Below are 19846 nucleotides of genomic sequence, written 5' to 3' on the forward strand. Positions count from 1 at the left end.
AAAGAGAGAGTTTAACTTTTTCCAATTCCCCAGCATTTCAAGGTACAACATGGCACTGCAAGCAGGGCAAGTGAACGATGTGATTTAAACTTTATATTATTATAGACATTGTTGGCTTCACATAGAACAATGTTACTTACTCTTTTTTTTCTTATATTTTTTTAGCGTCTGTTTTCATTAAGGTGAACAGTTATGCTACGTTGATGAGAAAGTGTAGAGATACATGACTGTATGAATGATTCTGTAACCCTCTCACACCTGCATTTCCCCACAGGATCAATACAGTCCTGCCTGCCATGTTTCATCTCATCATAATACATAATATACACCTCATTGTTCATGAATGATTAGAAATTAGGACTAAGTTGTAAAGGAAAGGCCCAGTTCTCCCAAATATATGAATAAAAACAAAGTTACATTCATTGGCACTGGCTCTTTGTCGTCGGGGTTTTTTTTTTCTTTTTCTTTGCGTCGTTCTCTATATCCATGTACTATGCATCCCACACATAACGCTGTCAGAAAGAGAAGCCCTGTCCACTGGGACACAAAATAGACAGTTAAGCAGTGTTACAACAACTATTTGAATTAAGAAAACTGTTTGAAAACTGTTTGAAATTATTTGAATTAAAAAAATGCCATGTTAGTAGTAGGCAGAAGAAATCAGCATTGCAATGCAGATTTTTAATACTGTGTTTTCTAATGGGATAGAGGTCCTTAATACTGTAATGTACTGTACAGTATACAGTGGGAGAATATTGCACTTACCTGAGAATATGTAAAAGAACCCATGTGTTTTTAGCATACAGCCTTGAAGACTTGTGAGGTTCTTGTAGTCGAGGCAGATGAAAGTCGGATCAAGTGGCTCACACCATCTTCGTGGTTCTGCATTGTCAAGAACCACATATCTACCTTCCCAGTCCGTCGCGGCACAAGCAATGTACTTGCCGTCGAAGAATAGTAACATCCACCAAGTGTAGAGGGGGACCAAAATGTAAAAATACGTCTTCCACGAGGATGTGCTTGTCAAACGTGAAAGTATATAACGTATAGGTCTACCTCTTCTATCTACCGTTCTGTCAGTATATAGCATCGTCTGCAAAACGTAGTAGGCTGTATTGCCTGGAATCAGGAAGATGATTAATACTGATATCATGTTTATCCCTATTCCATTACAAGGACACTCGAATTGCATCGAAATAACCTTCTCTAGTCCGAAGAGGATGAGGCCAAAAGTAGCGTGTGACACTACAGGTTTCTTTACGAAGTCTTGTGTCAACGAGCCCACAAAGTGTTCCATACTGGATCAGATGCAACAAATGGCTCTCTGCCACTGTCTGCTGGTATTTATCAGAGGAGGGTGTGTCCTCAGAGCTCTGGTGTCAGGCACATTCGGCAGGTGTGTGTGTATATATATGTATATATATATATATATATATATATATATATATATATATATATATATATATATATATATATATATATATATATATATATATATATATATATATATATATATATATATATGGTTGATCGAACTTTTGTGGCGGCATATAAAGCTGGATTATTAAGTATGGCGGATCTCAATAAGTGTGCCACTGCCATTACATGGCAGGCACAGTTATTTAAATACAAATTTTACTTTTCAGGATTTTGAAAACTTAACTACATTTAAAAGCATGTACTTTTTTACTCTTACTTGAGTAACATTTTGACTGAGCTACTTTTACTTGTAGTGAAGTAAATTTAACCAGGAGCACTCTGTGCTCTTACTCAAGTACTGGGGTAACTAGTGTTACAGTGAAGCGTTTATATATTTATATATGTGTGTGTGTATATATATATATATATATATATATATATATATACGTATATATATATATTTATATATATGTGTGTGTGTGTGTGTGTGTGTGTGTGTGTGTGTGTGTGTGTGTGTGTGTGTGTGTGTGTGTGTGTGTGTGTGTGTGTGTATGTGTATGTGTATACGTGTATGTGTGTATGTGTAGAGGCCCACATGACAAAAAGGTTGACACTGCCATTAAAGGACGACTTCACCCATTTTCAACCTACAGTATCTTCATATAATTGGTCCTCACTAATACTCATGATAAAATGGTAGCATTTTTGTTTGGTCTCGGTCTGTGTCTCGAACAGTAGGAGGGCTGTGGACAGTCCAGAAACCCGTCTACCAGTGACATCATCGTTAACTCATTCAATGCCACTGGACGTCTAAGACGTCCACATTTTTTTTTCAGAACCCAAGATAATGATGATTTGAAAATGTTCCGCTCCATTCACTTCTTGTTTAACTTCTTACTGAAAAAGGCTGTATCTCGGCTCCTAAGCACTTTTTTTTACAATGAATTTTGGCTCTGGCACTCAGAGCCAAACTGCCAGAAATAAGTCAGGCACTGCAGGATTTATTTTTTATTTAGATTTGTATTAAAGGAGGAGTTCACCCAAAAAATCAATTGCACACCCCATGAAGACTTGAATTCATGTACTCATTTGAGTTTTTGTGGCATTCCTAAACTAATAATTTGATGACCGGGTAGGAGACACAAATAATCTACTTTGTGTCTCCTACCGGATACATTAGCCGGTAGGAGACGGGAATCAAATTATTGGCTTAGGAATGCGACAAAAACAAACAAAAAAAACATGGATTCAAGGCTTCATGGGGTGTGCAATTTATAGAAAATAAGTCATTTTTTTTCATCCTTCCATTAGGCCTATTGCATTGCAACTTTCCAGGAATAGAAAGCCTGCCGTTTCTATTAGTTTGGATTCCCCATCGATTATGTCACTGGTAGGCGGGTTTCAGAACTGTCCACAGCCCTCCTCTGAGACACAGACCGAGTAGATTTTTTTTTTTACCATTCTATCATGAGCATTATCAATTATATGAAGATAGGTTGAAAATGGGTGAAGTCGTCCTTTAACAATGCTCTCTGGATCATAACTGGTTGCCTGAAGCTGATTCTTAAGTATAGTTGCTTATTTTGGCTTGCTTCCTAATGTCTTTTAAACCTGTGGTTCCCAAGTTTTTTTTTTCATGTCAAGGACCCCCAGATTAATATGTATTTGTCCACAGACCCCCATCTGAAAATATTTTGTGCCAAAAATATTCAAAAAATCTCACTACTTCCCCCCAATATGTTTTTGAAAATAGCAGATCTACAAGCTCACAACATGACGCGTTGTTAGCTTGTAGATCTGTTATTTTCAACTAGCTGATGTAAAGTGGGGGGCTTGTTTTCATAGACCTGGCCACTTGTTTCTCTTGCGAAATCTGGCAACACACTGATTACCTGCATTACACCTGCAGCCTACCAGGGAGGAAGTGGACAGATTTTGAATGAAGCAGAAGGAAAGGGCAATGGCACCGTAACTCTGAGAGTGTACTGTACACATGGAACCAAATTACAGACCCATAAGGGTCCATTTGGTTTCTAACTATCCATCATTTAGCTGGGGACCCCCTGGAACTCCCTCAAGGACCCCTTGGGGTACCCGGACCCCACTTTGAGAACCAATGATTTACACAACTGATGAAGTCAAGTAGAAGACGGCTCAAGGTAGGAACCTTGTTTTCCTTCTTCTTCTTTGCTGCTGCTGCTTGTGTTGTATGTTGTGTGTTTACTGATGTGATTGAAGCTGTTGTGTTGTATGCTGTGTGTTTACTGATGTGATTGAAGCTGTTGTGTTTGCGAACGCGGAAGGAGGCGCCTCCGCCCAAGTGGAGCCTACTATGAAACTCTGCTCGGCTTGTGTGTGTGTGTGTGTGTCTGTGTGCAGTGCACTGCCTGGGTGCGGCCGACAGAGTGCGCCAGAGTGCAGCTACAGTCAAAACACACACACACACACACACACACACACACACACACACACACACACACACACACACACACACACACACACACACACACACACACACACACACTATATAAATAGTTTCAGTCTTGCTATAGGCTATTTGAACTCAAAGGGATAGTTCACCCAAAAAAATAACTTGTTTTCTATCGATTACTCAACCCATGGAGACTTGAATTCATGGATATTTTCTTGTTTTTGTTGTATTCCTAAGCTAATCATTTGATGACGAGTAGTCAAGTCCGTAAATACACAATATTTTCTAGCTGCGTTCGCTTCCAGCGTTCGCGCGTCTTACTTGTGTATGTTGTGTGTTTACTGATGTGATTGAAGCTGTTGTGTTGCATGTTGTGTGTTTACTGATGTGATTGAAGCTGTTGTGTTGTATGTTGTGTGTTTACTGATGTGATTGAAGCTGTTGTGTTTGTATGCTGTGTGTTTACTGATGTGATTGAAGCTGTTGTGTTGTATGCTGTGTGTTTACTGATGTGATTGAAGATGTTGCACTAATGCTGTCATTTTGAGAGCCAATGACTGGCTCTGGAATTGTTTGTGGCTCTGGATTTGAAGGCTGAGGTGAATCTACATTGGTTGTGTTGTGTTGTGTTGTGTGTGCCGTTGAAGGCAGTGAGTTGGGAGAACAGTACATGTGGCTCTTGGTCACTTCAATGATCCTATTGTGTGAGTTTGCTATTTCAGCAAACGCAGCCATCAATTCCAAAAAGTACCCGTACAAGCCACAAGGTGTCACTGTGACTCTATCTATCCATAGCCTTTTGTTAACACTTGGTATTCTCTCTCTCTCTCTCTCTCTCTCTCTCTCTCTCTCTCTCTCTCTCTCTCTCTCTCTCTCTCTCTCTCTCTCTCTCTCTCTCTCTCTCTCTCTCTCTCTCTCTCACACTCACTCACTCACTCACTCACTCACTCACTCACTCACTCACTCACTGTTTTTCTTTCTTTCTCTCTCTGCCCTTCATACAGAGGTAGAAACATGCCTCCATGCCTGTAGCCTATATCAGTCATCCATACATTGCAGCAGTGATCCACATGATGCTCGTCGGAATTAATTAAACTCTGACCATGTAAAAAATCAGCTCTCATAGGATATCTGTGTGTCCTGTGAGACGTACCGTTGCTGTCAGAAACCTCTTATCTCATTATTCTAACTTTTTTTTTTTTTTTTGTAAATTAACGCCCCACTGGATCATACAACAGCGTCACACAAAAGCATCAAAAGTAGCAGATCTACAAGCTCGAAACGTGGTGCGAAGCGACGCGTCTCGAGCTTGTAGATCTGCTACTTTTGCTGTTTTTGAATTTGAATCCTGAAAATTAACAGTTTTGGACCCGACAGAGACAACATGCTACTTTATGAGTCTATAACCGATTATTCATATTTTCTGAAGTGTTTCGGCTATATCAACATGCTCTAACTAGGGCCGAATTGGCCCTAGTTAGGGCATGTTGTTATAGCCGAAACACTTCAGAAAATATGGGCCGATCCGATCATTATGCTCATATATGGGCATACACTGTGCTGATGACATCGGGGATCTTCATATGGGCATAATAGGGACAAGGACAGACAGATACAGAGATATCCATATAGGCATACAAGGGACAGACAGACAGACAGGTACACCAGGTACTCTTTTTGTCAGCTTTCTACCCCTTCTTTTCCACAAAGTAGTCGTTATGCCAATGAATTCCTCCCCACACACATTGCTGTGTGTTGTCGTCACTGTTGTTGTATCCTACTGAGGAGCCTCCACCGGACGTAGAGCCGTCATCCTACTCCCCCCGCCCATCATTAACAGTGGTCCTTTGAGGAGGCTTAGGCTTAAATTCCTAAACTACTTCATGCTTCATGGGGTGTGTATTTAATACAAAATAAGTCATTGTTTGGGCGAACTACTCCTTTAACAACTACAAAAGAGGATCAGCTCGTAGACATGTCCACAGACTTTGTCAAGAGGCACATGTATGAAACACAGTCCCATGTGAAGTTCTGGATGAGTTGTGTTGTCAGGCAGAATTCCCAGAGCTTGCGGTAAAAGTATTTTATGTGGTATGTATTTTACCTTTTGTAACTACGTATCTCTTTTACAGTAGTATTTTCATGCTGGCATACTTGAAGAATATGTACAGGGCAAGGTTCTAGCCAGAAAATGACATGAGACATGAGACTCTACTATAGAAAAGAAGAGACAAACATGGACCACCCGTAACCATGTCATGGACTAGTTGAGAAACAGTTCACTCAATGACCTGGTGACTGGGCCCATGAGTTTTAATCCCTATCAGATCAGATTAGGATTTTGGGCAGTTCGGAACCAAACATCAGGATTGGGATAAGTCTGAAATCCGATCGGATCAGGAAATGCAAGCTGCAATCTAGATCAAATCTTCAAAAGTGGTTATTCAAAATAAAAACAGAGGATTAGGATCAGTTTGGTCCAAACAAAATCTGGATTACCTTGAATACCAAAATGCACTACACATTAATTTAAACATGTTTCATAAGGATAAGGATAATTCCTTTTAACAGGTCGTTCATGATAGTCCTTGCGGTCTTGTTTCCAATGAGAACCTGTGAGCAATTATATTCATATTATTGCTCATATTATAAATATAATCATATTTTTATTGAATCTGTTAAAGTGTGTACATTTAAATGCTACCTTATTTGTAGCCTTTATATTTGATTAAAATCATTATTATAATTTTTTAAACATTTGCAGTTACACTTGCCTACCTCTCAGATAATCCTATATGTGTCCCTTTTCTGCCCTTTGGGCATTTGGCACTCCCACACCCCTACACACATACACCACCCACACACACGCATGCACGCTTACACAAACTCGTGCATAGTTCCCATCGTATCGTTATTTCCTTAATAATAGGGGGGGGGGGGGGGGGGGAGTGGGAAAGGAGATCAAACAAGAAAACAAACAAACCAAACAGGTTATCTACATAACCTGAGATAAGTTCCTGAGATAAGATATAAAGGTGCGTGAGCATAGCAGCAGACGTATTTCAGTCAGACAACTCTTAGATTGATTTTAGAATATATTTTTATAGAGCATAATTGAGCATAGATATATATATATTTTAATAATTGTTACATGCCAAATAGAATTAGAGGGAATGCATTAAGACCCCCATGGGGAATCTAGAAACAGAGCCTATAGAGGTGGATGCCTCCTCATACAGTTTACAGTTTACAGTGTAGGCATTTAGCAGACGCTCTTAATCCAGAGCGATTTACAGTAAGCAAGGACACAAGTTAATACATCATAATACATCAAATGCATAAAGATAGTAATCTAATAATAAAGTAATACATAAGTTAACCAATAATCTAATAATAACTAATAATACGAAAACCAAGAACCTATCGTCATTGAAACTATACACACTATAGGATGCCAGGTCAACAATGACCTGGCATCTGTCTACATTACATGCTATCTAAGTTACATTTTAGCCGTTGCATAATCCTACAAGGTCGTCAAGGTTAGGGCAAGTGCTACGGGCTGAGGTGGAGTCTGAAGAGGTGAGTCTTCAGATTACGGCGTAAGATTGGGAGTGAGTCTGCAGTTTGGCATACCTTAGACTTGCTCATCAACATACTGTAGCTAGTACCTGTTCACCTTAAAGGAATTCCACAACTAAGTTGACACACAAAAAAATAGTTTAGCTGGTAGAACTTAATCTCTTCCTGTCCTCAAGTACTGTATGGCCCTTTTGCTCCTGCAATGTAAGATGGAAGCACTGTCTCTACTGATAAGACCTAATTATTGAAATCCCAAACATATATATACTTGGACCATGCCACATTTGATGCTTGTCTCAGGACTGCCACCTGCCAGTATACAGTGGATAACTTCCCAGTCTCCAGGTTTTCGAAAGTATAGCTACCACTTTAACCCTGACCTCCCAATTTTGAGCATGTCATTATAGGTTAAAAATATAAGAATGTTACTGATCTACAAGCTCACAACATGCTGTGATGTGTTGTGAGCTTGTAGACCGGCCTTCCCCCCCAAATAATATGTTTTTAATTTATTTGATAAGTCATGTAATAAGGCAACTCATGTAATGAGTACTTTACGAGTCACCAAAGTTATTCAAACACATTTTATGTTTCTACATTACAACGAAGAAAATACATAGGCTATATCTAGAATTTTTTTTTCAAAATAAAAAATGTGCCACGGACATAGACATGTCTTGCCACGGACATGTCTGTCCGTGCACGGACATGTTGATGACCCTTGCTCACACGGGATATGATGCAGTGAGGTCCAGGTCTGCCAAATTTGACTGTGAGTTGGATTTATTGGAAGTACTGTATGGATGTTATTTCCTGTGATTTGATGAATTTTGTGAGTTTGATGTGAAAAATGGATGCACTGCATGCACTGACCACACCCCCCGAGCGGGGGGTCTGGGGGTCCAACCCCAGAAACTTTTTTTTAAAGACGTGCCGTGATTTTCATTGATTTTTTCCCCCCTAAAACATAATCATCAGGTATTATGGTTATACTAGGAGGAAGATTGTTTTCAAAAAAGTGTACAGAAATTGTTAAAATTATGTTTTTATGTGGACACGCCTCCACTTTATTAAGTATACCTAGTTCTCTCCTTCTCCACCACCTTAGCACCGCCCATCTGTCCTAGTCCCTCCTCCTCCTCATGCCCACACCTGTTGTGTTATGATAATGAGGGGGAGGGTATATTTTTACTATGTCACTAAAGGGCTGTTTTTCTATTGGCACGTTTGACCCTTAAGGTTTCAGCCTCCAGGTAGAAACTCAAAATAGTCAGAGAAGACATAAAACACCATAAAAACACCACCAGGGGGCTTAATGAAGTTCTATCAACCTCATAGACACATGCAAAACAGAAAAAGTGCAAAACCATGGCACCACCTCTTTAACATAGTAGATGTAAGTTCCTGTGTTCTGGTGAATTTGGGGAGTTTGATACCAAATGAAGGAGAAATCCAGGAGAAATGACAATCCAGGAGTCCAGACGGAGATGTAGGTCTAAATCCAGGAGAATCCTGCAGGATCCAGGAGGGTTGGCAGCCCTGGTCAGGTCAGGTGGAGACAACCAATCTGAAACACAGGCAAAAGGGAGAGTAGTGGGTGGAGACGGCTGGCGTAGCGGTCCAGGCACCTAAGCTTAATGTGAGCCTGACAGCGTGTCGCGAGTTCGAGTCCCAAAATTAATGACTTTTGCTGCATGTCACTCCCCGGGCCCTATTTTCGCCAGTGCCTTACCCATTATTCCTAAACTTCTTAGTCATTTTGTACTATTTTTAAAAACATTTTCAAATAGTTCAAATAGCCGATCTACAAGCTCACAACGTGTCGATGTAGATCGGCTAGATAAACTATTTGAAAATGTTTTTAAAAATTGTACAAAATGACAAAGAAGTTTAGGGATAATGGGTAAGGCACCGGCGAAAATAGGGCCCCCCATCTCTCTCCCCATTTCCTGTCAGCCTACTGTCCTATCAATAAAGGCCGCCCCCCCTTTGCCACTGGTCCCACTACACCACTGTTCTGGAGACATGATCAGTTAGGTAATAACATACTTAGTGTAATTAAGCTGTAAAGGAAAGGCCCAGTTCTCCCAAATATATGAATAAATACAAAGTTTTACTGGTACCCACCATCGTGTTCAGTGTCAGACTATTTCTTCTGCCTGAAGAACTGTCTCTTCGTTGGGTTCCTTAATTTGCAAAAAAAACACAAAAAGTTAGAATATGGAGATGGTTAGAATATGGAGGTTTCTGCCCGACAACAACAATAGATTCATTCAGAGCCATTCATTTCCAAATGACATCTAATTTTAGGTTACAGATAACGATAGTGACAGTTTGTCATTTAATCCAAAAGGCTCCACAGAATGTGTGGTGTGTATCCAATAAGGTTTCCTCTTTAGACGTTTGTTAATAATGTCTCCCCTTCTTGAAGAGAGAGTTTTACTTTTCCCAATTCCCCAGAATTTCAACGTACAACATGGCACTGCAAGCAGGGCAAGTGAACGATGGGATTAAACGTTATATTATCATAGACATTGCTGGCTTTGCATAGAACAATGTTACTTACTCTTTTTTTATTTTCGTCGTTGCGGTTCTTTTTTATGTAGAAACGGCGTGTGGCTCCATATACTATGAGTCCCCCACATAACATTGTCAGACAGCCAATCCCATTCCACTGGAGAACAAAATAGACAGTTAAGCAGTGGTACATAGTAAATATTAACAGGAAAAACTATTTGAATTAAGAAAACTGTTTGAAAACTGTTTGAAATTATTTGAATTAAGAAAATGGCAAGTTAGTAGTAGGCAAATGACATCAGCATGGCAATGAGGATTTTTCATACTGCGTTTTCTAATGGGATAGAGGTCCTTAATACTGAAATGTACTGTACAGTATACAGTAGGAGAATATTGAACTTACCTGAGACTCCACAAACAACTGATGTGTTTTTAGCATACAGCCTTGACGACTTGTGAGGTTCTTGTTGTCGAGGCAGATAAAGGTTGGATCAAGTGGCTCACACCATCTTCGTGGTTCTGCATTGTCAAGAATCACATATCTACCTTCCCAGTCCGTCCTGTGACAAGCAACGTACTGGCCGTTTAAGAATAGTAACATACACCAAATGTAGACGGGGACCAAACTGGTCAAAAAGTCAATCAACCAGCTTTTGCATATCATTTTGCGTGTCATCTTTCTTTTGTCTTTTCCGTCTGGGTTTAGCAATATCCCTAGAATGCGGTGGGCCGAGTAGCCTGGAACGATGAAGATGAAATTTACACATGTTTTGTTCCATGTTCCATCACAAGGACACTCGAATTGCATCGAAAAAATCTTCTCTAGTCCGATGAGAATGAGGCCAAAAGTTGTGTGTGACACTACAGGTTTCTTTACCAATTCTGTCAACGGGCCCATGGCGCTCGAGTCTGCTGCCATACCGGACTGAGATGCAACAAATGTCACTCTGACTGCCACTTTCTGCTGGTATTTATCAGAGGAGGGTGTGTCCTCAGAGCTCTGGTGTCAGGCACATTGGGCGGGGCTTGTTGCATAAACATGAGCCCTATTGACATTAGAAAATAGCCAATATATAAGCTTTCAATGTGTCACATTTAAAGTTTGTTTTTTCCTTTTTTTATGTATATATATATATATATATATATATATATATATATATATATATATATATATATATATATATATATATATATATATATATATATATATATATATATATTTATAATAATCAATTAAACAGATTAGTTTGATTAACTGTTACAACCCTCAATAATAGTCTCTTGTCTGTCATCCCACACACCCCTCCACACCTGTCTGTCTGTCTGTCTGTCTGTCTGTCTGTCTCTCTGTCTGTCTGTCTGTCTGTCTGTCTGTCACGGACATGCAAAATAATCATCATACCAAAAACTAAAAACCTAAAACAGTGGCCTAGCCCTGAATGTATACTAATGGACTCTTAATGTGTCATAGGGTCTATTCCAATGTGCTGCACATTTTAAAACAATAGTATGTCTGCATTAACTACTGAGCCACTTAACCACCAACACATTCAAGTACATTCAAGCTTATTTTGGATAATAATAATTGAGTCTCATCAGTACAGACAGGGCTTCAACCTCAAAAGGACCACTTAGCTGCAAAGGTGAGTGGGTGCGTATTATACAACACAAGGGCGCCGATCACGTGGGGGCGCCGGGTCCACAGCCCCCACGCTCAACTGATGAGACCCTCAGATCGGGGCCCAATCTAATTTCCATGACTATAGGCAAAGCAGCTCTCTGAAGGTTTAAATGGTGCCCGCGACGGCCGCGACGCATTCAACGAGCCGGCCGTTAACACCTATAGAACAATAGGCAGGAATGTAACACCCCCACCCAGCCATCTAGGTCAAGCTCAGCCCCCAGGGTCGCGCACAAACAACGGCGCCCCTGATACAACATATGGCTAATATAGAGATTGCTGGCTTTTCAAAAGACAGTGTTACTTGAGGACAGAAGGAGATCAAGTTCTACCAGCTAAACCAGTTGGTTTGGCAAGGTACGGTAGCTTGTGGATTCCATTAAGGTGATCAGGTATTCTCTGTTGATGAGAAAGTCCAAGGCATGCACATGTGACAATTTAAAAAGACACACTCTACAAGCTACACTTGATTTGTTTTGATTTTAGTCCTTGGGCCAAACCCCAAAATCTCACATATCGCTACCACCTGGGATGGCAAATTCTAGTTGGGATTTTTTTATTCCTATACATCCCCAGATATTATTTTTGTATGATAGACCTTCCTGAGGCCCAGCTAAATTGGGGTTATCAGCTGCTAAAGTTACCACCCCCCATTGAAAAATGGCATTTTAGACACATGTGCATATCTTGGTATTGGCTCACGTTCAGGGCATATTACAATGTTTTATATTTTATGTTTGGTATCATTTTTAAGGGGACACTTTGAGCTTTCATTCGAGCCCTTTGGTGACTATGTATGATAAGTACAGTGGTCACTGGAGCTCTTCAAACCTTTAATAACCTTTTTTTTCTCACAATTTCCGCCTAAACCATATATTTTCTTTTAGTTCTGTGGCATCAAGAAACATCAGAGACACAAAACACAAAAACTGGAATACTGACATGACCCTAAGGATTCAGGAAATGTATAATTTACCCATAGTATTTCATTATGGGGTGGTCATTTTCAGCCTTATCTTAAACAAGCACTTTTTATGAGAAATAGACCGGTAAATAGGCATATAAGAAAGGGTACCACTAAACCTCCCTAAACATTGATACAAAAGGGTTTTCAATTGATTCTGGTACCTTTAGGCATGCTTGAGAACATCCCAAATATCCAGGAAAATATACTTAGCAGAAAGGCATAATTTTCAAGATGCCATCCAAGATGGTCATGCAGTTCTGGGCAAGAACCATGCAGTGTTTTGCATGCAGTACAAATATGTAATTTCTGCCTATTGTAAAAAGGAGACCACTTCTAGGAGAGGAGACTGCATCTATAGCTGTATGAGACCACTGTACTGTATCTAGAAACCACTGTACTGTATCTAGACCACCACACTGTATCTATTGCTATCTGAGACCACTTTACTGTATCTAGAGACCACTGTATTGTGTATATATACCACTGTACTGCATCTATTGCTATATGAGACCACTGTACTGCATCTATAGCTATATGAGACCACTGTATTGTGTGTATATATACCACTGTACTGCATCTATTGCTATATGAGACCACTGTACTGCATCTATAGCTATATGAGACCACTGTATTGCATCTAGACCACTGTGCTGCATCTATATCCCACTGTACTGAATCTATAAACCACTGTACTGCATATATAGACCATTGTACTGCATCTAAAGACCACTGTACTGCATCTATAGACTAGCTACTGCATCTGTAGACCACTCTAGTGCATCTGTAGACCACTCTAGTGCATCTGTAGACCACTCTACTGCATCTGTAGACCACTCTAGTGCATCTGTAGACCCCTCTACTGCATCTGTAGACCACTCTAGTGCATCTGTAGACCACTCTAGTGCATCTGTAGACCACTCTAGTGCATCGCATCTGTAGACCACTCTAGTGCATCTGTAGACCACTCTAGTGCATCGCATCTGTAGACCCCTCTACTGCATCTGTAGACCACTCTAGTGCATCTGTAGACCCCTCTACTGCATCTGTAGACCCCTCTACTGCATCTGTAGACCACTCTAGTGCATCTGTAGACCACTCTACTGCATCTGTAGACCACTCTAGTGCATCTGTAGACCCCTCTACTGCATCTGTAGACCACTCTAGTGCATCTGTAGACCACTCTAGTGCATCTGTAGACCACTCTAGTGCATCTGTAGACCACTCTAGTGCATCTGTAGACCCCTCTACTGCATCTGTAGACCACTCTACTGCATCTGTAGACCACTCTAGTGCATCTGTAGACCACTCTAGTGCATCTGTAGACCCCTATACTGCATCTGTAGACCCCTATACTGCATCTGTAGACCCCTATACTGCATCTGTAGACCCCTATACTGCATCTGTATATCACTCTAGTGCATCTGTAGACCCCTCTACTGCATATGTAGACCACTCTACTGCATCTGTAGACCACTCTAGTGCATCTGTAGACCCCTATACTGCATCTGTAGACCACTCTACTGCATCTGTAGACCACTCTACTGCATCTGTAGATCACTCTAGTGCATCTGTAGACCCCTCTACTGCATCTGTAGACCACTCTACTGCATCTGTAGATCACTCTAGTGCATCTGTAGACCCCTATACTGCATCTGTAGACCACTCTACTGCATCTGTAGACCACTCTAGTGCATCTGTAGACCCCTCTACTGCATCTGTAGACCCCTCTACTGCATCTGTAGACCACTCTACTGCATCTGTAGACTACTCTACTGCATCTGTAGATCACTCTAGTGCATCTGTAGACCACTCTAGTGCATCTGTAGACCACTCTACTGCATCTGTAGATCACTGTACTGCATCTACCGAGCCTTTGTGGCGACATAGTCATGTTAAATGTGCTTTATATATACATGTTTAAAGCTGTGTTGAGTTGAGATGCAGTATAGTGGTCTATAGATACAGTACAGTGGTCAATGTATGTGGTCTATAGATGCAGTACAATGGTCTATACATGCAGTACAGTAGTTTATAGATTCAGTACAGTGGGATTGGATGCAGCACAGTGGTTTATAGATTCAGTACAGTGGGATATAGATGCAGCACAGTGGTCTAGATGCAATACAGTGGTCTCATATATGCAGTACAGTGGTCTCATGTAGCAATAGATGCAGTACAGTGGTATATATACAATACAGTGGTCTCTAGATACAGTAAAGTGGTCTCATATAGCAATAGATACAGTGTGGTGGTCTAGATACAGTACAGTGGTTTCTAGATACAGTACAGTGGTCTCATACAGCTATAGATGCAGTCTCCTCTCCTAGAAGGGGTCTCCTTTTTACAATAGGCAGAAATTACATATTTGTACTGCATGCAAAACACTGCATGGTTCTTGCCCAGAACTGCATGAGATAGGCATGCATTTGGCATGTCTGTACAGGAGAGGCTTGTAGGTATCCATGTAACCCATTTTCATTCACATATATTGAGGTGACAGCTCAAGGGACCATTTGGAAAATGGTGATGGTCGTTTTTCCCTCGCCAAAATGTTGTCTTAACTTTGAATCATTAGGTATTTAGCCCCCTTCCCGACAAGGTAGCATGACAAGGTTGGTCCCATTGGAAACCTGAGGTTGTCTGGAATCAAATGGTATCTCTATCTTTGGGCTACGTCTAAATTTGAGTGTTCCACAGTCTCCGAAAGACAGTCTCGCCGGCGTTCCAGCCAGCCATCCCGCAGGTCTCATAGGGTTAATAAAACATTGAAAAAAACACACTTGGGACCACTTTTTTTCTTGGGATCATCAAAATCCCAATATTAGAGGTCCTATGGATGCCAAAAATCAAAACTAGAAAAAAAAATAAGCAGTCGCGTGTGGACCCCTCCTAGGGCCTCTACTACTTCAGCTTTGATTCCTGAAAAAACTGCTCCACCACCAAATAGGCCACACCCACTTCATCAACTACTTTAATTGGACACAGGTTTGTTTAATTTATATAAAAAAGGAGCAGTGTGATGTCCAAAAAGTGTGTTATATAACTTTTAATATGTTGTTGGCTATGAATGAAAATCCGCCTATAGAGAAAAATAACAACATGTCAAAAAATATAAAAAGCTGCTCCTATGGAAAGTCTATCATATTTTTATTTACTTATATTGGCCCAAAAAACAATTTAGTATAGGTAAGGTTTTGCCAACTTAGTGGTAGCGATATCTCGTCTGGCCCAAGGACTATTTATTTGACACAATGATTACATGTTAAATGCCTCTCACGAAAACGTCAAGGATAAAATGCCAAAGGAACACTGGAACAAGGAAACTCATCATGTACATGATGAGTGATTAATGAAGGGCATGATGCCAGGATTCTAATTGAATGCAGTGTTACAATAGTTTGATGTGAAGGCACCTAACCTTGATCAGAGGTGAGCTAACTTTTAGGTTGCAGGAGGTCCTAGGCTGTGGATGGAGGGTTTCCATGGATTATGATCGTGGAGTGTTATAATAGTTGTTATTGTCATTATTGGACACTTTTGAACATCTGAGACAGGCATTAAATGTGGTTATTATAATAACCATAATAACACTCCACAATCATAATCCATGGAAACCCTTGATCCACAGTCTCACAATCAGACCTCCTCCTCATACAGTTTACAGTTTACAGTGTAGGCATTTAGCAGACGCTCTTAATCCCGAGCGACTTACAGTAAGCAAGGACACAAGATAATACATCATAATACATCAAATGCATAAAGATAGTAATCTAATAATAAAGTAATACATAAGTTAACCAATAATCTAATAATAACTAATAATACGAAAACCAAGAACCTATCGTCATTGAAACTATACACACTATAGGATGCCAGGTCAACAATGACCTGGCATCTGTCTACATTACATGCTATCTAAGTTACATTTTAGCCTTTGCATAATCCTGCAAGGTCGTCAAGGTTAGGGCAAGTGCTACAGGCTGAGGTGGAGTCTGAAGAGGTGAGTCTTCAGATTACGGCGGAAGATTGGGAGTGAGTCTGCAGTTTGGCATACCTTAGACTTGCTCATCAACATACTGTAGCTAGTACCTGTTCACCTTAAAGGAATTCCACAACTAAGTTGACACACAAAAAAATAGTTTAGCTGGTAGAACTTAATCTCTTCCTGTCCTCAAGTACTGTATGGCCCTTTTGCTCCTGCAATGTAAGATGGAAGCACTGTCTCTACTGATAAGACCCAATTATTGAAATCCCAAACATGGAATATACTTGGACCATGCCACATTTGATGCTTGTCTCAGGACTGCCACCTGCCTACAGTGGATAACTTCCCAGTCTCCAGGTTTTCGAAAGTATAGCTACCACTTTAACCCTGACCTCCCAATTTTGAGCATGTCATTATAGGTTAAAAAGATAACTTACTGATCTACAAGCTCACAACATGCTGTGATGTGTTGTGAGCCTGTAGATCGGCTTCCCCCCCAAATAATATGTTTTTAATTTATTTGATAAGTGGCTTGTTTTAAAGTGTGTAGCGCTGTGGAATAGAGTAGACAATAGGGCACATCAGGAGTCCATTATTATATATTTAGGGCTAGGCCTATGTGATTCTGGCAATATTACCTTTTTTTTAAAGAGCACATTTAGCTATTTTCACAGAATTTAAATCATTGCTTTTAGCTGTCTTGTTGTCAGTTGTGTGTACATGGTACCATGTGCAATAGGCCTACTAAAAATCTCCTGCAACTCATGTAATGAGTACTTTACGAGTCACCAAATTTGTTCAAACTCATTTTTATATGTTTCTACATTATAATGAAGAAAATATATAGGCTAGATCTAGATTTTTTTTTCAATATAAAAAATGTGCCACGGACATAGACATGTCTTGCCACGGACATGTTTGTCCGCGCACGGACATGTTGATGACCCCTGCTCACACAGGGTGTGAGGTCCAGGGCTGCTAACATTCGACTGTGAGAATCCAGGAGTTGGATTTATTGTATGTACGTTATGGATGTTATTTCCTGTGTTTTGATGCATTTTGTGAGTTTGATACTTTTATCAGGCTTGCTTTACTAGCATGGGATAAGGATGGGTCCAATTTCATCCATTAAAAAGCTAAAAGTAGGCCTACAGAAATTGATTTGATGACTGAAGCAATGTAAGACCCATCATTAACCCCCACACCCCCCGCTAGGGGGGTGTGGGGGTCCACACCCAGAAACTAGTTTCTGGTCCACACCCAGAAACTAGTTTTAACATAGTAGATGTAAGTTCCCATGTTCTGGTGAATTTGGGGAGTTTGATACCAAATGAAGGAGAAAAGAAGGAGAAATGACAATCCCAGGAGTAGGAGATATAGGTCTAAATCCAGGAGACTCCTGCAGGATCCAGGAGGGTTGGCAGCCCTGGTCAGGTCAGGTGGAGACAACCAATCTGAAACACAGGCAAAAGAGACAGTGGTGGGTGGAGACGGCTGGCGTAGCAGTCCAGGCACCTAGGCTCAATGTAAAGTAGGTGCCTGGTTCGAGTTCCGAGCCCGACGACCTTTGCTGCATGTCACTCCCCGGGCCCTATTTTCGCCGGTGCCTTACCCATTATCCCCATGGACTTTAGATTTTCTTTTTACTAATTTTAAAAACACTTTTCAAATGGTTCAACTAGCCGATCTACATCGACACGTTGTGAGCTTGTAGATTGGCTATTTGAACTATTTTAAAATGTTTTTAAAAATAGTACAAAATGGCAAAGAAGTTTAGGTATAATGGGTAAGGCACCGGTGGAAATGGGCCCCCATCTCTCCCCATTTCCTGTCAGCCTACAGTCCTATCAATAAAGGCATAAAAACTACTCAAATGTTATACTTAAGTAAAAGTTGCAATACTGCAATGTAGAAATACAAGTAAAAGTCTGTATTTAAAAATGTACTTGAGTAAAAGTACAAAAGTATTGGTATCAAAATGTACTTAAAGTACCAAAAGTAGAAAACACTCATTATGCAGAATGTCCCGTTTCGCAACTTTTCAAATGTATACACATCTTTTGAAAATAGCAGATCTACAAGTTTGAGAGCTTGTAGATCGGCTATTTTCAAATGGCCGAAATGTATATAGGGCGGAAGTTGTTAGTGTATGTTTTGTAATAATAATCAAACTAATGACTAAAGTTTTTAAATAATTGTAGTGGAGTAAAAGTACAATATAATATAGTAATTTGTCTCTGAGATGTAGTGGAGTAGAAGTAAAAGTACTGAAAATTGGATATAATCCAGTAAGTAAAAAATACCTCAAAATTGTACTTAAGTACAATCCTTGAGTAAATGTACTTAGTTACTTTACCCCACTGCAAAGGGAGACCATTTAATAAGAGAGCACACAATGACAGGTTACAGGAACTGTCTGATATCAAGGGCTTCATTTAGGCCCTTATTAACAGTGTCTAATGTAGAGATCCAAAATGCTTCTCCCCTGATTAGTAGTTTGTTAATGTCACCTCTTCTGAGGGGCAATGACCTGTTTAATGCCCATTTACTTTAATGAAGAAATTCAATGTTTGGCTTCTGCAAAATGAACAGCAACTGGGTTCCTGAAGTCTTTAGTTATTTCACTCCTGTGCTCTAAAATTCTAGTTTTTTTTATGAAATAAGATAAAATACAAGAACATACCTGGCAATACAATCATACACATGTCCCCTCCTGTACAAACAAAATGAAACAAACAGGGTAGATATTAGCTCTGCTCAACACGGTCCTTATCTAGCGACTTCAGTCAATAAAAAGCAACTTTATAAGAGATAATAAACTGTCTGATGGTCTACAGTACACATTAACAGGTGCATCCTGATATGGATCTGGACAAATACAAATAATAATATAGCTGCAAGCAGCGATAATACGGGGCCAGTGAGAGAGAGACAGACAGACATGGAAACTGGAGAGAGAGAGAGAGAGAGAGAGAGAGATGGAAACTGGAGAGAGAGAGAGAGAGAGAGAGAGAGAGAGAGAGAGAGAGAGAGAGCCATGGAAACGGAATAGATTGAAGAGAGACATGGAAACGGAATAGATTGATGAGAGAGAGAGAGATGGAAACAGAATGGATAGATTGGACATCTCAACCTATTGCCATTAACAGGAATCGAACTCTCAACCTTCGGACTAGGATAAGGATAATTCCTTTTAACAGGTCGTTCATGAAAGTCCTTGTGGTCTTGTTTCCAATGAGAACCTGTGAGCAATTAGGGGTTAAG

The sequence above is a fragment of the Gymnoscopelus microlampas genome, assembly GCF_963454915.1.
Source record: "Gymnoscopelus microlampas genome assembly, chromosome: 19".
In the NCBI taxonomy this organism is placed as follows: domain Eukaryota; kingdom Metazoa; phylum Chordata; class Actinopteri; order Myctophiformes; family Myctophidae; genus Gymnoscopelus; species Gymnoscopelus microlampas.